At 32.7% G+C, this 15,627-nt stretch overlaps 1 protein-coding gene across 1 annotated transcript in view; it reads right to left on the bottom strand.

Moving 5' to 3' along the window:
• The window catches only part of LOC119840902 (knirps-related protein-like), a 54,356-nt gene that overhangs the window by 14,668 nt on the left and 24,061 nt on the right, over positions 1–15,627 (bottom strand). The gene's annotated exons all lie outside the window — the stretch shown is intronic.

The following is a 15,627-nucleotide window of genomic DNA, read 5'->3' as shown; positions in this document are numbered from 1 at the left end:
AATATAAATACGTATATCGTACTAAATATGTATTGTATTAACAAATCCATACAGTTATGTTACATGTACAGAAATGGTTAAACAATTTTTCAGGGAATATTTCCCGAAACTTCTGAATGATAATAGAAATTTGGGTAAACTTTTAAATTATTAAGGTTATATATAGTAGAGAACTGTTACACAGTGCTATAAATGGTATCTAATAGTATTTGCACAAAACCGGACTAGCCTAGCGTCACGCAAAATATAATCTAGATATGGGTATAGAAAAAAACCGCAATGCAACATACTTAAATGTAAATTCAGTAGAGACATAACATAATTTAATGAATAGCAAAATACGGTGTGTCGCAATTAACTAAAATTTTCCCAAAAAACCAATATTTACACGGATTTACCTCTAGGTTCGCGCACGTCTCAACATTGAGACATTCCAATTAAAATACTTCACAACGACAAAACGCAAATCGCTTATCGACAGGCATATGAAGTGCCATACAAACCCAATTCGATGTTAATATGCCGTGACGGAGATCATGAGATTTCCAATCAAACGTGTTGTTAATTTCGAGGATGACGGCGCATGTTATTAGATGATCGCAGTAAAACTGAATTATAATGTAATTTGAGTATTGCGCTGAAAATGAACACTCTACGTTCGAGACGTATGGATTCTGTAACGTGCTTTACACGGGTAGCGAGTAAGGCTCTAGTATTTAAGATACAGGTTTTTTTGAAGATTAGCGTACGATCAACATGTTTTAACTCAATAGATTCCTAGGCAGTACATTTGGTTGCAAAACTATGTATTTGTAGTTACACTATAAAGTGTAATGGATTTTTTTCAAAACGATTCGATTCTTAAATGCATGAATCTTCAACTGAGTAGAGAATTCATAATAATTCTTTCGTAGAACCTAGAAAAACGTTTTTTTCCTTCCCTCGTCTCGTCCCAGTGAGTCTGTGCAAGCAATTTTGGTACATATTAACCCTCTGTAACTCGAAAAATCATCTCTGTATCTCAAACATTGTTGTTTATTTTACCTCTCTTATACAAAACTGAAATGAATCTCTCACAAAGGTTCTGCGGTAATTCTATTAAAAGGCCTTTAATTTATTTGTATATCGAATACAGTCCTGAAAACGAAGATTTAAGTCTATTAAGGGACACATAATTATCTAAACGTAGATACATTTCATTTGATATTTCTGTCCAAACGGGCTCTGAACAAAAAAAAAAATCTCATGTTAATATCCAGTATCTAAAAGACGATAAAAGCATAATGCAAAAGCCCATAACGAGCCCACAAAACAAATAATCAAAACATGATACAAGTAACAAGCAATAACGTAATCGATACCAAAAAAGAATGTCATAAACGAATTACACTGGGAACCATGTTAAGTCTAATTTAGAGCGGTTTGATGAGCAGAGCGATAGTCGCCCGCTGGGTGATGTACAGTGCGTTCCCGACGACGGAGAGATGTTCCCGATTAGCGCGTGTGATACACTGCGAGCCGTGCGCTGCTTTATGGACGAAATTGGTAGTTTTGTGCAGGGATTTTTATTGATTGGTAGGGTTTGGAGTTTCGGAAATTGAAGTTGGGTGATGACTTAGAACTTGTTAATTTATATTTCTTGTAATAATGTTTACGTGAGATTGGTCGTTACGAGTTGTTCCCTTATTTTTGCGTAATAAAAGAATTATAAGGTTTAGTAGCCATTACACTTGGAGATTGAATGTACTTAATTGACACTTTATATTGATGACTTATCATAAAATTTATGGAGTTCGTTTAATATTGAAGTGAAATATTAATATAGTCGTTTATAGCTATTGGGTTTGATCTGATCTACAATAATGGCCAATTAACGAAGATTCTGAAAACAAAAAAATTCTTGTCTTTGCATACTTGGTGCACATCTATACGAATTTGTAAATACTGCTTGTTTATGCGCTTTACAGATAAGTTCTAGATTACAAACAACGATAAAAAACCATAAGAGCTAACTGCCCAAGTCGCCATAAGCGTCATAATTTATAACCAATAAAAACGCGCGTCTGCAAACCGAGCGTCCACGTCGCTCGGCACACCTGTCGAGTATCCATCTTAAGCGCTGAAGTCGCTTTACGACCCGACGCTGCGTAATCTATGGCCGCTGTGTCCCATTGAATGCTGTAGCTGAGATAGAACTAGCTCTTGCTGACAATTTAAGAATATAATGTTTGAAGCCAAGGAAGAAGATTATCTGTGGTCGAGTTCGGAACGTAGCTTCGATAATCTGTGGTCTGCAGCAATGTTCTGTTTTCTATAAATAAGTAGCAGGCCTGGTCCGCTGACAGCGCTTTGTAGACAGAAATTTCATTTAGACTATTATTACAGCGCTGCATTCGCTAAAGTCGTTTCTCTTTTCCTTCGTTACAGATAAAACTACATTGTTTTCTCTAAGATAGGTCCCTTGTGGTACCTATATTTACGTTAGTGTTATTTCAAACTATAAAAAATGTTTGTTTTTTTCTATGTAGCAGGTATAATCGTAACGCATGTTAACAAGATAATAACACATTAATACACGTATGTGATATTGGTACGGTAAAATATATTGTTAAGCGAACTTTTTGCATAAATTAAAGGTATTTAAAGAATATGATATCACTGTGATGATATCATTTATAGTGGAAATCGAGAATTGCTGCGTATCACATGTGCGTGTATCGGAGTAGATTCCAATATCGTCATTAAGTGTTAAGGTTTTTTACTATTCAATAAGCAAGGCTTTATCACATGCTTGAAAAGCATTCAATACATTCAGCTTTATACTTTGTAAGTTATTCATCGGAAACTTTTGCTGTGAAATACATACTCCTTTATAGTTTCATATTTTATTTTCATATTATATATAGTGCATTAGCATAGTTACATAGACTATGAAACTGTTGAAATAATATAATCCATAAATTACACTTTATTACACTTTAATAAATTTTGTTGTGAATTTTTTATATTACTCATATCAAGATGGAGGAGTTATTAATTATAGTTAATTTAAAAACGAAAATATGCGACTCATGTTTTATTTTACATCCATGAAATACGATTCATATGTTACTTAAACGGTCCTTTAAAGAAACGATATCATAATCCATTAATAACCATGAAAATTATAATCCCCTTTAATTATTTATAAATGGCGTCTTAAAATGGCTACTGTTATCATAATTTAAATGCAATGGAGCATGTACAAGCAATAACAATATATTCGGATAACCTTTTAAAAGCCAATAAAGTAATTTTTATTGAAATTAATCCTACAGTTTGAAGTGTCGACTGCCATGTAATTATATTCGTAAACATTATCGTAATTTTTAGTCGGTAATAATATAGATACTGTCATCGGCCTTATGTTGTATCTAAGTTATAACTTACACGAGGTAGCAAGGTAGGTAGTTATTATGATTTGTATGTAAAACTTTAAAATAAGCAATGTTGTTCATATTCATAGATTGAACTTTACCAACAGTTGATTTAAGATAAATGCAGTTATGTAAATAATAACTCATAATTATACACACAGTGAATAAAAATTATCAAAAATGTTAGTTCATTAAAATCAATTCCGATTCACACCTTCTTAATTAATCCGGATTCCGAAATAAAATCAACAAAATACCTAAGAAATAAGTAATTAATATGATAATTACATGTCTAGATCGCATTCGAGATAAATTATTACCGACCCAGTGACAATCCGCGCCTTTTTAAACGTCACAAGTTTCAGGCCATATGCTCCAATGGACGACAGGTGGCAGCACACTAATTTAAACTCTCCACAACAGGAATAGAGTTGAAGTTTGATTGTTTAATTATGCGCATGTAGCGCCAAAATTTGCGAGTGAAACTGACAAATTAATTAAATGGTGGAGTAAGGGAATCGATGTGTTGTATCGAGTTTTATGCTCGAATACACAACGAGTAGAATCGAATGTGTCCATGCGAGCGATTTTGCGCATTTTTGAATAGGTCAATGGCCTGGATTGTCATTTTTCGGCAAATAAAAGATGTGGCGATTGTCTTCGTGTTATAATTGAGATATGGGAATTAAATGTTTATTCGCGTGTGAAATAAGGTTTTTGTTAGTTGATGAGACGAGCGGCGATGTATTATAATTGAGTTTCAGTAAATCAAATTTTATTTTGGTATACAAATTAGCTTCATTATTCGTAAAGCTTTGTAAATCATATTAAAAAATAAGGAAGTATTTTTGACTAGTTCTGCCAATTGCATTCCTGCAATTCGTCAAGCAAAACAAGTACCATAGAGACATAACCTCAAATGCATCGATTTGATTTCCTAAACCCCTTCATCGATGGTATCAAAGCTTCCCACGAGGCGGCAATGACGGCGGGCGCAAATGACAGAGCGGGCTGTTCACACGCTCGCTTCTATTCGGTACCGTTCTGTGCGGCGTCATTATCGATCGTCACTTGTTTTTGGTTTTGGGTACACGGGATACATTTTGTCTATGGCCTGTGGGGACTTTAAAACACCGTGTAATGTTTAGCCAAGGGTTGCAGGTGGAAGTCCCTAAATTAACAGGATTCCTTATGGAAAAAAGTTTGCATAATTAAAATGCAGCCTGATTTCTTTTTTTATTATTTTTATATTTGAAATACACGCAAGTCAATCAAAATACTCGAACAGTTGTAATAAGTATGCTACATGCGCATTTTCCAAGGGCTATATTGCCAAAATCACTTTTACAATGCGTTCGAGTTTTTCGCAACAAAGACGGACACGCGAAACGAATTGCGAAAATCTAAATTCTACACAGGGTTTATTTACAAAATGGCTCACGTGCTCAGGGTACTGACTACTCACTACGTCGGAATACAAACTCTAATATACGATGTACTTAATCATGATCTGATATTGATAGAAACGTTTTCACGTTTTTATTCATCCGTAAATGCATCAGAATCATTAACTATCGAGAGTCCTTACGCGTGATCCTTTATTCTATATTTAGTTTTATTTTAATGACCCAGCGTTTATTAAAGGCCGATATTTACAGTGACATTAAAAGTAAATTTATTTTATCACCTATCGATTAGTAATATTATCCTTAATATCTTGTCTATTAAATCGAAAGCAATAAGCTAGTACCGATAACAGGCCACAATAATAATTCACTCCTAAAGAGCGTTTCAAGCATAACTACTAAGAATAAAAGCTTTTCTCGGTTCTCACAAAACATAACACCGTGTATCGTAAGTGAGCGCATCCAATGTGTAATGGCGGGAACTTGAATGCCACAGATAACAAATATTTTTTACCCTTTTTAATTTATTGACAGCTCGGACACTGGTAACACATGGATTTTGAAATTGGAAGACGATATTATTAAAAGCCTTATTAAATTGTACAAGCACAGGTAATATAAAAATCATCAAGTATTTTAAACAATATTAAAATATTTTATTATAACTATAAACATTTATAGTAGCTTATAATACGTTATTATAAAGTTGACACGTAATAAAAATACGCTATAATACCCGATATAAATCGAATCAGTAATACCTCCTTTGCGGTATCTTCCTTGATTTCGTTTTGATAGATGTTAATTTGTTATGCTCTGCTACACCATACTTATTGCCCGATTAGGTCCAACGTTTTTGCGACTATAATATTATTAAACTGCAGTATGAGAAGCTATCCTTGCAAGAATTTGCATTAAGATAAGTGCCGATTTGTTATAACAGTATAATCATTATTTATTTATGCCATAATTTATTGTACATCTTTGTATACACTAACTAATAATAACTATTTTACAAATAAATCGTTATCATATCACTAATAGAAACTCTTAATTAAACGTCAAAATAGGAATGACATTTGGACGTCACATTTCAAACGTGGAATCATATTTCAAATTTAGAATTGAAGCGTGCAAAATTCAATAATTCAAGTGAATTTTCGCAATTGCGTTGTATCAATTCATAGGTTATGAATAGTGTAATGGACCATAGACCATAGGTTACATTTGTGGAGGTTACATCGAAATTATACTCGTTATTATCGCGGACCTGGCTGACCTGATGAATTTGTTCTGCAATATAATATATTGTTGCTAAAGTATTATATTGATATGGATACGTAGGTACGTGTTTTAGGTTTATCTTGTTCGATTAAAGATGACGATATAATATTTTCAATTCATAATGGATTCGATTCTGAATTAATTAAATGGCATAAATTTAAATAAAATTTATGACGTACAAAATATGTGTATGAAAAAAATTTGAGTGACACTTTATAGGAACGAAGAACAGCGGGCCATAATAAGAATAATCCACACAATTAAGCAGAAAACGATTATTCATCTAAATGTTTGACGTATTGTAAGGGCTCACCTTTGATCGGAAAAAAGGATACAGTTATCGATTATTCGAAGGAATGATAAATTGTATAATCGATAGCATACCGGCCCCCGGTCGCACGTGACACGTCACTGTGACGAGCGAATTTCAGACAGCCGTGACAAATTGATATGACAAAATATTTCAACAGTTGCGTAAAATGATTTGGGCCAACCCTCATCAATTATTGAATCTCACGTAAATCTACACGTATACTACACGATCCGCTAATCGATTTATAACTTTATCAATTACACAATAGAGCTCCGTTTAATTTGTCGCAATTGTTAGAAGATATTAGCATATGAAATGCGTAACGCATTGCAGGTCACGAATGACGTTGCGTTCTGAAATTCCAAATTTGAATGAATGAATTCAAATAAAGTAATGAATGGATCGAACGTGAGCGATTTGTCGAATGACTCGACGAATGAATAATCACGAAATGTGCTTGCTGTACATAGCATCTGTTCTCCGAATATAATGGATAGGTTGTATATACAAATTTAAACATTGGTAATATTATACAAGGAACATACGTATAACTATGAAATACAAAAACGTTAATATCGATACATTTATTTACAATGTACTAATTCTCATTACAATAAACATAATTATGATAATTGTTCGTGTTGATATCACAATTAGAGTCACGAAGGTGTTCGAAGAAATCCACGGTACCAATAGATCAACAAACATTTAAATAATAGACTAGATTAAAGCTTTCGTTTTCGGCCAGCTGACCCCTGACACACGAATCAAACCGATGACTGGTCAATACAATTCAGAGTGGAGTGATATCCATTTTTATAATCGTCCCATTGTTTGGAATATTCGTTTTGTATGCGGTATCATCAGAGTGACTCTAATGCATAGATGACACATCTACGTAGCGTTAATCTATGATAAAACCTGAAAAGGTATACAAAACGCCTTCCAGCACTATTAAATGAAGCGATAACATCAATGTAGGTTAAATGTTTCTTGTAATGATATTAAGAATATTTAATAGAGTTTATTACATTTCTATGTGACATGGATACAAGCATGTGTGTCTCCTAATTGGAAATCAGTTCAAATGGCCATTCTATCAAGTCGTCTCATCAATTCCATAATTTGGTGAGTTCTTATAGATCAAAATCATAAGATATAAATAGATATCACGACCGGCCCACGTGAATTTTCGGTAACGAAGTATAATATATGATGGTGATAAGATTAGACGCCCACGCACATTTTTAAGTGACGACTTATTAAATTATTGCTTACAATCCTGTCGTGTTGATGTGAAAGCGCATGCTCTTTAAGTTATTGTTAATATTCGAGAGTGATTAAACATCATCAGGCAATGACAAAGAAGTTTAGACTTTCGAAAAAGTAAGTTTGTCATATTAGACATTTAAAACGTTGGACATAAATTTGAATAGGTTCATTAAATTGGCATCATAAGAAAGTTTTACAATGTATTTTTTGTAAAGGGTACAGTGGGCAAAATATTGTTTGCAAGCACACGTTTTGTTTGCAGTTTGTACCCTTATATTTTTAACTTTGTAACTTAGCTATCTTTGAAATAGTTTTATTACGTAATAAAAGCATTATTGTAAAGGCTTTGCAAATATTTTTACAAAGAATTGTTAAAGTTTTTACACTTTGACCCGTTGGAGAAACCGTTATCTAACGTTGCAAATATTTATTGTATGCATTTTATGGAAAATATATTATATAGTATCTAAAACGTTAAAAATATTACGTTTTCGTAAGTTTTAATTTTTTTTAAATTAACTTAAGGTAAAAAGAGAAAGAATTTTCTATAATTACATGTATAAAATCGGTTAATCTAAAATCCTAAAGATTGAATAGATTTTTAATTAGATAGTATAAACAGCATAGGAACACATTCGTGATAACGGACATTGAAAACTAATTATAAACGGAAAAACTGCAAAAAATTCGTTGGTGAGTGCATAAATTAGAAATCAACACATACATTGTAACAAATACGCATCATTTAAAAACAAGTACGAAAATAGCATCATCAAGCCAAAGAACGAAGCAAATTAGCAAAACAGTTAACTATAAAAATCGTTTGGCTCAATAAAATTTAAACTCGCAAGCTCATTGGCAATAAACTTGCGAATAGTCAATGAGTAAGACTAATTGCGATAGATGTTAAAAAAGATAAAAAAATATAGAGCGGCACATTAAAAGAAGCGTATAAAGGCGCCGCCGACGCTCGCACAAAGGTACCTCGTAATTCTCCAGTGTTATTCGGAGAAAAGAAATTTTGCACAACGCATGCGTTATGCAAGTTTGTAAAATTATCATAAAGCGACTCGGTTAACTAGCCATTTCGTAATTTCAAAAGTACATCTATGCTTTGGTTGACGTAAATTTGTTTTTAATTCTATTGTGTTTTGAGTTTAAAGGTTGTAAGCGGTTTTGTAACGGCTAACGTTGCTTTTTTAATTAACCATCAAGATATGGGTATCGTATGGATAATAAATATGTACAGTTGTTTTCATTATGTTATGTTAACAAATTAAGAATTACGCTTAAAGTTGTACATGTATCGAGTAGGCATATAAAATTGGAGCACAAAATGACAGATTTCGATAGGTATTTAGCGGCGCGCATGCGTGATCCACTAACAAATGATTGGTCGTTTCCGCCCCGCCTCGTATTACGTAACTATATAGACCAAATTATGTCTCGTTTGACACTTCGTGTAACGAATCGCCGCGTGTTTTATGTTTTTTAGTTTAAATACAATGTCGCGATTTGTTTCGTATAATATATTATGAAATGTACTATTTTTAAAACACGATAATATGTAAGTTTAAAATATGAATTTATCATGATGTAATGTATAAAGATAAATAATAAAAATAAAAATTGTAATGTCAATTAATAAAGATAAAAATCTAAATATCATATGATCATTTGAAACTAAGGAGTTTCTTTCGATATTTTTTATTTTAAATCTATATATGAATTAAGTTGTCCGAGCGACCCTATTTACTTACTTAGGTGATGTATTTTTGAAAAACACTGACGTATTGTTTAAAGAAAAAAAAAAAAAAATTCAAAAAATGCATCCCCGCCTTTTATTCTCTGTAGAAACTGCTTTCCGAACCGGTGGTTAATGTAAAAACTGTGTAAAATGACAATTCGAAAGTGCTTCTATAAGAAGTTTAATTGAATAAATAAATGATTGAGTTTGAGTAATTAACATTATTCGTCACTTTATTGTGATTACAAATAAAAATAAAGCGACATTTTTTTATAAATAAGAACTGTAACATTTATTTATTCATTTAGATTTCTTTTAGAACCACTTTCGGCATAAAATAGTCTTATCATTTACCACGTGCTCCTAAAGCAGATCCATAAAACATAAACATTTGAAACTGCTTATAAATATACCTACATCTAGCGATCCCGAGCTTCTGTTCATTATTAAACGTAATACATTTAGAAACAAGTTAAATTGTGCAAACTTGTAATATGTATTTGATGATCAACTATTAGCGGGAAGGTCGCAGGACGGCATCAGATACAAGGTTGGTCAAAGGCCAATACGATGGCCCGTTTAGTTTGCGAAATGTACCATAATTTGAGACGCTGTTTGTATGACATTTTCGGTTATGTTACTCGCTTTGTGGTTTTGGTTGTTTGTGTTTGCGATTCGTTTGTTATTTGTGAATTGTGAGCTGGTAAACTTTGTTTTATAAGTTTATTTGATAAGATATATGCAGGAATGCAAATGAAAGTAATATTTACTGTAAAGTTTTTAAAGGACTGCTTCGGAGGTTACTTGCAGTTATAGTTGGAATGTTTTTCTGCATCTTATTTAGAAAATAGATGTGCGATTACTGTATTTCATTAGATATGTAATAATTAGTTGTAAGAATAAACAGTTTGTATGATTGTTACTCTTTCAGGCGAAATCAAATGAACGGATTTTGAGACTCGGCCAGTAATAATGTATATATAGTTACTGTTTTATATAAAAAAGACTAACTACTACGACTGGTTATTACTGTCCTTACCTTTTTAAATAACAGTCTTTGTTCTGTACTTTTTTAAAATAATGTGTTAAAACAATCTGGAAGGAGTCGATCGTCTCTAGCACAGGGTTTTCCTAAGGCGTTTGTCGTTTTTGATTTGTGTTGAATCTATGTATTGTTACGCAATAAACGATTTATTTAATTGTAAATGTAAAAGGTGTTTTCCCATTTATACAGGAAACACGCCAACTACAGATACAAACTAGTAATGCTAATACGAGCTTACATTTATTGTCATACTCGCCTTTAAATTCATAGAATCAGCACTAAACTAAGAAATTAGTTCAGCAATCTAGATCACACAGCGCCGCCGCATAGATCATAGATCTTATACGTCCGCGATCTATAGATCAAATATGGATGAGTGGCGCATTCATGTGTCAAACGGTGCGCGCGTCGTCGGATTACGATCTGCACCACCTCGGACTGACTTATTTATTTATATTTATCTGTATATTGCACAGGTGGTATGGTAACTAAATGTCGGTAGACAAATATAAATAAATAAGCGAATAAGTAACTTATAATAGGTAAAGAATTTGGTTATGAGTTTAACGTTTTTTGGACATGTTTCTATACTAAACCCTTATCTATCTTTAACAATAATTACTCAATAAATCACATTATACCACATTCCGTTCTATCTATGGTTATATAATAAAAGCTATAAGGTTTTATATTCGTGTGGTAGATATAGGAATGGTAATACAATAGGTTATTGACTAGACTCAAGAGTATATTATCTACAGTTATAACTAGTTTAAGTCGGGGCAGAGGTGAGATAAATGAAACATTCCAATTTTAAATTCGAAGGTACTATAATTCCCATCTAGAAAAAAGGTCAGCGGCGTTCCCGGGGAAGAAAGTACCACGGTCAATTCTAAAACGTGATCAAATGACTACAATTACCTATCAAACTCAAAAGGAATCACGTCAATCGAGAAAATATTGTTATAAAACTGAATCAATAACATGCAGTCTCCTTAGATTTTGGGGACATTTTTTACGATATTGGAAGGCAAACGAGCAGACGCTTTGCTTGGTTGAAAACAAAAGCGCTGCCCGTCTATAACATAATGTTACGGATGTGGCCAGAATGGACCAGGCACATGACATAAAGGGGGACAGTGGTAGAAAACACAAATACATAGGCAATCCGTGTGATACTTATAAGTATAAAAAGCGCTTATAGATATATGATTTTTCAGAAATGAAGCAACATCCGAAGAGCCTCGTAACATTGAAACCAATTGCAGTATCACACTGCATGAACACAAATGACAGGCCAACCATTGACACACATCGGTCGGTGACGGCGTCCGCCTTGCGACACTTCCGCCGCTTTCCGCCGTGACTGATTATAATTTGCGATTAATAGACGCTTTTTGGTGGAAAACCTTGTGTTTGAGTTAGCGGCTGTTGGGAGGAAGTGAGCTTTGTTGTTATGGTGATAGAGGCTAGATTTGATGGCATGTGGCTCAGTGGTGGAGTAGAGTGGAAATAGTTTAATTTTTCAGTAAAGAACAAATTTGAATTCTTGTATTTTCGGACCACAAATCTAATATCACGTATATTTTTTAAGCAGCGTATAGACGATGGAGCCTAGATAATTATAAGCAGCATAACATTAATTTTTTTTAAGTAAATTGAAAGATGTTCAAAACTCGTTTCCCGCCAAATTCTTCCGTTTTTGTGTAGTGATTAAGCTTCCATTAAGTTAAGAACCCTTATACTCTTTTTCAGTGTTCTAGAATTCCAAAAATACAACATTTTTTTTTTAATTGTGGGTAGTTTGTAAACTTGAAAGTCTTAAAAAATTACAAATAAACACTACCAGGTGCATTTTAATTTGAATGCAATCTTAAACGCGGCAAGTAAATAAATAATTCACTATCAAAAATTACGATTACTTATTCAAGAGGTTAAGGAGTCAGACTTTCTAGATTCATCTAAGCCTCATATCCTTATTGCCCAGTTAATAGGGGCTAGTTTTCCTTGGCACTTTCGATTGCGACTTCTGATACCGTCCGAAAAGGTATCCTAAGAACAGGTGTTAGGGTTGAAATCAGACTGAGGTTGCGTTTTAAAGGTGCACTTTCAAGGGGTCACGGGATGAGCCCAACCTTTCACGCGTGGTGTGTTCCACAATGGGCGCGGTTATTTAGTTTTACTTGCATTGTACTGAGATTTCAGTTTGTTGATATTTCGATAAAGCATGCGAGAGAAACGCATCCGGGTTTGTATCAAAAGTGCCTTTATGTTCAGGATGGAACGTCTGAAGACGTGTTATTTCATTATTCTCATTAACTTTGAATAGGGATAATTGATATATTGATATAAACAAAGATCAATGTAATGATTCAGTTTGTCAAACAAGTGAGTTTTCAAGCCCATCGTACTGTAATCTTAATTCTATATACAGAAGCACATTTAAAAGTCCTTATAATAACCGAACCATTGAAGTAATACCACAGAATAATAAGTGCAAGCAGTAATACAATTAATGTTTGTCGCTAAACTGTGGCCATTATAGACGTGTCCTAGGTTGCCATTCTCATTTTCTCTCATCTCAAGTTTAAGAACAAGCACATTTATTGAAAAGCCCGGATTGTATGTTAATATATTCTCAAGCTCCGATATCAAATCTGCATTGAAATAGTTTAACTGAATAAAATATAGCAAATCTATCAATGAGTATAACTTATTATTAATTACTGACAATATCTTTAGAATACTTCTTAATATAGTTTAATGATATGGGCAAATAAATAATACTTTAGTTTCTATCTTAGTTTTCATCGATTGTCAAAGTTTGATAGTTATGTTATCTTTCATTATTATTTTTATTTTTTTTATTTTTCAATGAAATGTTGGATCTAAATTCGATATAAAACTCACTTATTTCCTCGTTATAAAAGAACGATTTCAAAAATGAAAAATGTCTAAATATTATCCAAGTAGACAATGCAAACATACCATCCAATTCTAACTCGTAAAGTAGAATAAAACAATACAAGAACATCTCTAAGCATAAACTAAATTAGTTATTTTTGCGTTAAGGGCGAAGGTTAAAGAATTATAACGACACTCGGCGCAATAATTCGCGAAATAATTGGCCCTGGGATTTACAATAAGGCCCGTGACCACACGCCCGTATGTTACCGTATGCTAATGCGGAGATATTTCATATCTATGAACTGTTTATTGTGTCAGCTACACGCTAGATATTTGTTTTCTTTTTTTCATTCAAAAAAGGAATTCCGTTCATTTTTTTTTGTGCTGTCTGTATTTTTTACAATTTGTGTTCTCATACTTATATACGTCACGCACCTGTCATTGTGAATGACAATTGTTCACAAAAAGGCGCGTTTTGCAATGTCATATTGACGGGGTCAACTGATTTCCTGGCGGGTAATAATACGTCCTATCTTGTGGCACAGATTAAATAAAGTACTTGAAATATATCTAATGCGTTTTTTGTTGTAGTAGTTTGAGATGCTGATAATTACGTAAAAAAAGTCAATTTACCGGTTTTGCTCTTTTAAATGCTACAAATAGATCTGATAAAAAAGTTTATTTACATGAACATAATCAAATTTGTTTTATGTAAATTACATTGTATCTATTACAGTTTATAGGGCAGCGTTTGTTGTTTGTGTAATATATTCATAGCAAAAAGGTTTTCTATAAAAAATGCACACTATCATTTAAAAATAACAGAAAACAGTGTTTCTATATCTGTAATATTTGTTACGTGTATTTCAAGCAACCTCACACATAAACGTGAATATACGTTGCCCTACCATTTATCCGATTAAAAGTAGAAACACATGTCTAGGTGGCCTTTAAATTTATACTAAGTACCCGTTTGCTCATAAAATAAAGTGCTATATAAAAGACCTGCAATAAACAACACTAATTCTTGATACTCCGCACGTATCACTTTATTTTTATTTATTTCGAATTTCATCGTATTATTACTATCATCGTGATTATAATCTTGTGAATACATTTTTGACGTTTTTATTCGAATTTATGCGATTTCGTGCGACCCGGCCGGTTTTATATTGCATGTGAATAATTTATTGAGAACTTTATTGCGTTGAAATAAAGTTTATATATGAACACGTGTCGTGAACGGTTGGCAAAATGAAATTTGTTAAAGTGACGTCGTGTGATCGCTCTAAGATTTTATTATTTTAAAAATTGATATTTTGTTCTCCATATCGCTTTGCTAACGTTCGCTGCGGGTGGTTTGTGTTTAACTGATGCAATGTGTGCTCTGTGACCTTACGATAGAGTTGTATTTTGTACAAATAAATCTCGTGACCCCAAGGGTTTCAAGGAATCACGGTGCGCGTTTTGTTTTCGCCATGGGACACTTTGATATGATCAACGTATGCGCTAATAGTTATTTTCGAAGATTTATTGTTTTCGATACTAATAAATTGAATTTTCGAGGACATCTGTTCGTTTTCATTGGGTTGAGTGAAATAAAATTTTTATAACGGTACTTTTTGATTGAATAACATTAAATTGATTTATCTGAATTATTGATTAATTTGTAAACATGCTTCATATTTATATTTTACAATAATCTTTGATTTAAATATATGAGATTTTATATAAAAATAAACAGGTATAATTAATAACTATATATATTACAACTGAAGTTTTGCAAGCATTTCAAAAAGTTCTAAAATATAACGTCTTCATTAGTTTCGCCTTGAAAGGTAAATCCGATAATTTAATACCTAATTATTCTGATACGTTCTTGGTAAATCGTAATTACACGACTTACATGCGACTGCGTTTATTTATTTACATTAAATAAATCAGGTGGCAAGATTTTTATCTCTAAGATCTAAAGTTATCCGGTTATACACGCCCCGACCGGCCAATAAAACTTAAAATTTAAGATGACTATCTAATATCTATGTTTTATCTTTGATAAATATCATTGATACATAATATTGAAATATACTCTAAATTTATGCGATCCGATCTGCTTTATCATGTTACGATTGTATTTACCGTTTTCTTTATGATATTTTAATGTTATTTACAAATTGCCAATGTTTCACAAATAAATGGTTTTATGTCGAATATATTTTGTTTAAATGCATCGTTAT

This window comes from Zerene cesonia, chromosome 7, assembly GCF_012273895.1.
Source record: "Zerene cesonia ecotype Mississippi chromosome 7, Zerene_cesonia_1.1, whole genome shotgun sequence".
Lineage (NCBI taxonomy): Eukaryota > Metazoa > Arthropoda > Insecta > Lepidoptera > Pieridae > Zerene > Zerene cesonia.
Note: the sequence above shows the minus strand (reverse complement) of the source record. Positions and strands in the feature narration are given on the sequence as shown.